The sequence below is a fragment of the Coenobita brevimanus genome, chromosome 115 (genome assembly GCF_032717465.1).
Source record: "Coenobita brevimanus isolate Jiangsu-jjx chromosome 115, ASM3271746v2, whole genome shotgun sequence".
Taxonomy (NCBI): domain Eukaryota; kingdom Metazoa; phylum Arthropoda; class Malacostraca; order Decapoda; family Coenobitidae; genus Coenobita; species Coenobita brevimanus.
The window spans coordinates 1,957,501-1,965,000 of NC_137068.1; positions in this window are offsets into that span (position 1 = coordinate 1,957,501).

The window sequence follows — 7,500 nt, forward strand, 5'->3', positions numbered from 1 at the left end:
TTCAGCTCCATTTCCATATCTAAAAATGAACGGATCTTGAATCTGACTCTCTGTTATCATGTTTTTATTTTTTCTTGGAGGGAGTATTCTTTCGGACTCCTGGCCTTTGGTTCCTTCTTCCTTGCATTAACAAAAATCACAGCTTATACACGAATCACCATTTTACTTTCAACAATCCACTATTTTCCCCGCCTCTAATAATGACATCTCTATAATCTATCCCCTCTGATTCCCTGCTATAAGCGAATGTATCATCACTACCTTGTACTATTTGCATCTGTAACCTCTCTCATCCCTAATATCCTGCATCACCTCAGGGAAGACTCAAATATTCTCTCCCAGGTTAGGATAAATGAAGGTGAGGTGAGAGAGGCTTAGCAATTTCATCCCTCCACTTTTTTTACCTTCTCCATCACAGTCTGCCAACTCCCTCCCTCTTCATTAACAACATTTTCCTAACCCTACAACTTGCTACAGGGAGGGACAGGGTGACGTGGAGGCGATTTGTTTGTGGCCACCCCGTATAAGGGATTAAGGCGTCTGGCAATAGATAGACAGACAGACAACTTGCTACTAACTTCACAACACACCAAGCTCAGGAAACAGTAGATCTTTTTCCCCTAAACATCCAAAGGCAAAAACTTCGTCTACATTTTTCTTCCTTTTTTCTTTTTTCTTTTTTTCTAATGTAAGGAAGAAGGAACCAAAGGCCAGGAGCCCGCAAAACCGTTCCTTCCATTAAAAAAAAAAAAAAAAAAAAAAAGCAATACAAAAGAGAGACAAATTCAAGATCCGTTCATTTCGAGATGCCTGGACACACTGCGTTTGAAAGACTGGAGATCGTAAGAAGTCGGAAATACAGACAGAGGGAGACAGTTCCAGAGCTGACCTGTTGCATAAATGAAGGACTTACAGATCATAGGAAGTAGGAAATACAGACTGAGGGAGACAGTTCCAGAGTCGACCTGTTGCATAAATGAAGGACTTACAGCTACCACATGAACTACTTTAGGTGATGGGAATATAAAGTACAGAAGAGAATATAATGAACATTTACTGAGTGGGGAATGAGAAGGAATGACAAATGTGAGACACAGAAGGGAATGCTGAGAGAGAGAGAGAGAGAGAGAGAGAGAGAGAGAGAGAGAGAGAGAGAGAGAGAGAGAGAGAGAGAGAGAAATCAGGTAACATAGCGGTGGCAGTTCAGACAGGTAAGTATCCCTAATTGGACAGGTGTGGACTAATCAAAAGATCCTTATCAATCAGTAGCAAAAAAAAGAAAGTCCACGATTTTGCACACACACACACACACACACACACACACACACACACACACACACACACACACACACACACGCACGCACGCACGCACGCACGCACACACACACACACACACACACACACACACACACACACACACACACACACACACACACACACACACACATACACCATCGCCCTCACATCACCCCCATATAAAGACAGAGGAATATTAGGGCTGGTCCTATTTAGAGACGGAGTGGCACATTTTCTATCCTAATTCAATTCTAGGGAAGACATTTATAAACACTCCAAGCTTCAGGTGGGCCGGGGGAGGGGCGCCTGCGTGTGGTGGCACTGATATAGCTTGGTTCCTTCACTGCCCGGTCCTAAAAATTCTATGGCACGCATCCTATCCATAGCACATCTTCGTGACTATCACCATAATCTCCTGTTAATCTACTGTTACATCTCAGCGTTCAAGATGGAGAGAAGGCAATTTTAGGCCAAGTAAAGTGAAAAGAGTATAGGAATCTCTGTCAATAAGATCTAAAGTATTGTAGGTAACAGGGCAATGATGGTCCTAGAGGTCCTCCCATTTTGCCAAGTTTGAGTGAAAGGGGTATAGAATTCTCAGGTGGGTAAATTAGAAGTCATAGGGTTTTAAGACGGAGAGTGAGAGACTGACGAGGAGAGTGTATGTGAGTGAGGCGGAGGAAGGGGGAGGCCAAGGATGAGATGGAGGGATGGAGTGGAGAGGTATATGAGAGATGAGGGTGTGAGCTGGGAACAGGGTAGTGAAATGGAGGGGGGACAGGGCGACATGGAGGCGATTTGCTTGTGGCCACTCCATAAGGGATTAAGGCGTCTGGGAATAGATAGATAGATAGAATAGATAGTAATTTGGCCATAAGGGTCTATTAATCCCCCCACTAAGCCAGATTAAAGGGAAAGGAGTGTAGAATTTAAGGTATCGTGGGTCTTGAGAGAGAGAGAGAGAGAGAGAGGATGATGATGGCCATAATAATAATAAAATAATAATAATAATAATAATAATAATAATAATTTGGGCTGGACGGCACATGACCTCTGCTTGTGACCCTGACCTTGAAGTGGCCAGACGCGACACGCCGTCTGTGTGTGTGTGTGTGTGTGTGTGTGTGTGTGTGTGTGTGTGTGTGTAAAAGATCTGGGAGGAGAGGGGAAAGGCGAGAAGGAAGGGAGGGGAGGGGAGGGAAGGGAAGGAGAGAGGAGAGGAGAGGAGAGGGGGGAAGGGGAGGAGAGGGGGGAGGGGGAGGAGAGGGGGGAAGGAGGAGGAGAAGGGGGAAGGAGGGGGAGGAGAGGGGAGAGGAAATGAAACGAATGAGAATGTGGAAGAACAATAAACATATCAAACTGGCAAATGAAAATCACCCTCTTGCAACTCCGAGATCGAACCTGCGACCTGCCTATCGTCATCATCACCACACCACCACAACCACACCACCACCACCATCATCATCTCTAGCACCACCACCACCACCACCACCACACACCCAGTTATACCCCGCCACAGATAAAACCAGTCGGCCCCACCCCCTTGACATCACAGGGTGGCGACAGTTTTCAGAAATTCAGGAAACAGATCATCAGGGCGGCGTCAGATGAAATAATACATGAATTTCGTAACCAAACAATATTTCGTAAACATTTTATTATTACCTCAGCCACGGAGGTTATGTTTTTGCCCGCGTTGGTGTTTGTCTGTAACCCGGATTACTCAAAAAGTTATGAACGGATTTTGATGACATTTTGTGGATGGGTGGGCCCTGGGACAAGGAAGAAATGATTATATTTTGGAGCGGATCCGGAGTACGCGCTGCCTGTGTGCTTTGTAGTTATTGTCTTTATAATTCACGTAACCAATGTCCTAAGTATTTTATCATTATTATTGTTTTATTTATTTTATTTATTTAGTAATGAGAGAAATAGTGCATGAAAATTTTTGCAAACAAGTTCCTAGGGGTCTCTTTATTTTTGTCTTTATTTTGATTTATGATTTTATTTACGTATGGATGAAAAAGTGCAAGATAACGTAACCACATTAGTTCCTTACACACACACACACACACACACACACACACACACACACACACACACACACACACACACACACACAAACTCTCTCTCTCTCACACACACACACACACACACAAACAGCAGTGTATGTGGGCGTTACTGAGATATTAATAGAGACTTAGAATATTTGCTTCGCCTCCTTCAGCCTCGAATTCCTTTATTTATAGTAAACAATGTCGACGAAAAAAAAATTATAAGAAAAAATAAATCTCTTGTAGGTTGACGTTTGGGGAGAGGAATTTGGATTAGTATTATTATTTTTATTTATTTTATTTATGTTTGTTTTTATGAGAAGGGTGTTGGCTGGCTTTGATTCTCGCTTTTTTTTTTCTCTCTCTCACTTTCTCTCACTGCTTTCTTTCTCTCTCTCTCTCTCTCTCTCTCTCTCTCTCTCTCTCTCTCACACACACACACACACACACACACACACACAACGACAGAGACAATTCCTCAGACAGACAGACAGACAGACACACACACACACACACACACACACACACACACACACACACACACACACACACACACAACGACAGAGACAATTCCTCAGACACACACACACACACACACACACACACACACACACACACAACGACAGAGACAATTCCTCACACACACACACACACACACACACACACACACACACACACACACACACACACATCCGCCACACCTCCACATCACTCACCGCCACATGTAAACAACAAGAATTTACAGGTTCCCATTTACAATCTGATGCGCTTAACTCCTTCCAATCGGCGACTTATTTTTTTTCACTATTTTTTTTATTTTTGGACGATTTTTTGGATTTTTTTCCCGAAATTTAGGGGGATTTTTTTTCGAAATTAATAGGTTAAATTTGGCCTTTATTAAATCCCACGTTACTGATAGGGATTTTTCCAGGCTTAATAAAATCGTCTGGAGGTACGGATAGATATAGAGATAGATAGATAGACAGACAGACAGACAGATACATACGGTAGATAAACAGTGGTAGACTTAGACAGACAGACAGATTAATAATTTAATATATAAATAAACAGATAGACAGACAGACATAGATAATAAATATATAAATAAATAAACAAATAGACATAAATAAAAATAAATCAATAAATGGATAGACAGACAGATAGATAGATAAATAAATGGATAGGTAGATAGATAAATAAATAAATGGATAGATAGATAGATAAATAAATAAATGGATAGATAGATAGATAAATAAATAAATGGATAGATAGATAAATAAATAAATGGATAGATAGACAGATAGATAAATAAATAAATGGATAGATAGACAGATAGATAAATAAATAAATGGATAGATAGATAAATAAATAAATGGATAGATAGACAGATAGATAAATAAATGGATAGATAGATAGATAAATAAATAAATGGATAGATAGATAGATAAATAAATGGATAGACAGATAGATAAATAAATAAATGGATAGATAGACAGATAGATAAATAAATAAATGGATATAGATAAATAAATAAATGGATAGGGACAGATAAATAAATAAATGGATAGATAGACAGATAGATAAATAAATGGATAGATAGAGATAGATAGATAGATAAATAAATGGATAGATAGATGGATAAATAAATGGATAGATAGATGGATAAATAAATGGATAGATAGACATAGATAAATAAATAAATTGATGGATAGATAGATAAATAAATAAATGGATAGATAGACATAGATAGATAAATAAATGGATAGATAGATAGGTAGATAATTAAATAAATGGATAGATAGACAGATAGATAAATAAATGGATAGATAGACAGATAGATAAATAAATAAATGATTACCTAATTTGTTAATAATATATTGAATAAAATTTCGGTCATTAAAGCCTGATAACTGATAGATAAATTAGATGGCCTATTTGACGTTAGAAATGATAGATAGAAAAATTATAGATAGAAATTAGATGCCCTTGTGTTTCATGTTAGAAATAGATAGAAAACTGATAGACGTTAGAAATGATAGATAGCAAAACGACAGAAAAATTAGATAGAAAAACGACAGAAATTAGAGGCCCCTGTATTTGACGTTAGAAATAGATAGAAGAATGATAGATAGAATTCTGATAGATAAAAAAATGGTAGATAGAAATTTGAGGCCTTGTTTTTGGCGTTAGAAATGATATAGAAAAGCGATAGATAGAAATTTGATAGATAGAAGAATGACAGCTATAAAAATGATAAATAGAAAAATGATAGAAAAATGATAGAAAACGATAGATAGAAAAATATAGAAAAATGATAGATAGAAATTTGATAGAAAAATGATAGAATTTTAAGACAGAAAAGTGATAGATAAAAACAGACAAAAACGATAGATAGTAAAATGATAGATAGAAAAAATAGAAAATGAGAGAAAAGTGAGAGAAAAAAATAGAAAATGAGAGAAAAGTGAGAGAAAAGTGAGAGAAAATGAGAGAAAAGTGAGAGAAAAAAAAAATAGAAAATGAGAGAAAAGTGAGAGAAAAAAAATAGAACATGAGAGAAAAGTGAGAGAAAAAAAATAGAACATGAGAGAAAAGTGAGAGAGAAAAATAGAAAGTGAGAGAAAAAATAGAAAAAAAGAGAAAAGTGAGACAGAAAAATGAGAGGAAGATGATAGATAGAAAAAATGAGACAGAAAAATGATAGACAGGAAAATGAGAAAAATGATAGATAGAAAAATGATGGATAAAAAAGACAAAAATTATACGGAAGGGGGTGTGAGGGGGAAGGAGGGGGTGTGAGGGGGAAGGGGGTGTGAGGGAGAAGGGGGTGTGAGGGAGAAGGGGGTGTGAGGGGGAGGGGGTGTGAGGGGGAAGGAGGGGGTGTGAGGGGGAAGGGGGAGGTGTGAGGGGGAAGGGGGAGGTGTGAGGGAGAAGGGGGTGTGAGGGGGAAGGAGGGGGTGTGAGGGGGAGAGGGGGAGGGGGTGTGAGGGGGAAGGAGGGGGTGAGGGGGAAGGGGGTGTGAGGGGGAAGGAGGGGGTGAGGGGGAAGGAGGGTGTGAGGGGGAAGGAGAAGGTGTGAGGGGGAAGGAGGGGGTGTGAGGGGGAAGGAGGGGATGTGAGGGGGAAGGAGGGGATGTGAGGGGGAAGGAGGGGATGTGAGGGGGAAGGAGGGGATGTGAGGGGGAAGAAGGGGGAAGAAGGGGGTGTGAGGGGGAAGGAGGGGGTGTGAGTGGGGGGTTTGGTGAAAAGGAGCAAACAGACGAAGGAAACACACACACACACACACACACACACACACACACACACACACAGGAAATACTGAAGGTAGACTTTTGAAACGATAAATAGTGAACAACATATAGTGGGAGGAATAATATCCGAAAGTTTCTGGAAATACACACACAACTAAAATAAATTACTCCGTGGAAAGTGTTGAGAAATTGGGTATATATATGTAGACGATGGTGAAAGATTTTGGTTTAGGCGAAAGTATTGAGAAAGATATTCTTAAAAAAAATGGTGCAAATATTATAAAATGAAAAACGGGAATATAAAGAAGAAAATGGAGAAATATTAAAAAAGAAAATGGGCATTGTATAAAAGAAAATGGAGAGAAAAGAAAGAAAATGGGAATAATAAAGAAAAACAACGGAAAACACCAAAGAAAATGAGAAATACAGACCAAAGAAAATGGGAAATAAAAACAAAGAAAATGAGAAATACCGACCAAAGAAAATGGGAAATCAAAACAAAGAAAGTGAGAAATATAAAACAAAGAAAATGGTATATATTAAAAAAATGGGAAATACAACAAACAAAAACAAAGGTATTAAATAGGTAGAGGAAGATGTAAAATTATACATAGGGTGAAAAATAGGAAATTATTATATATAAAAACACCGACAGAAAAAATAGTACGAAATAGACAAAAAAAAAAAAAAGTAAGATTTTTGCCTGAGAAAAAATAATTAATATATATAAAAAAAAATGTCATTATAAAGGTTGTTTAGGCGAGAAAGATTGAGGAATATTTAAAAAGAAAAAATTACCTCGACATGTTAAGATATTTGTTAATGCGAAAAGACTGGTAATTATTAAAAGAAAAAGACTAACATAAAAGATATATATATATATAATTTGGAGGAAGGGGA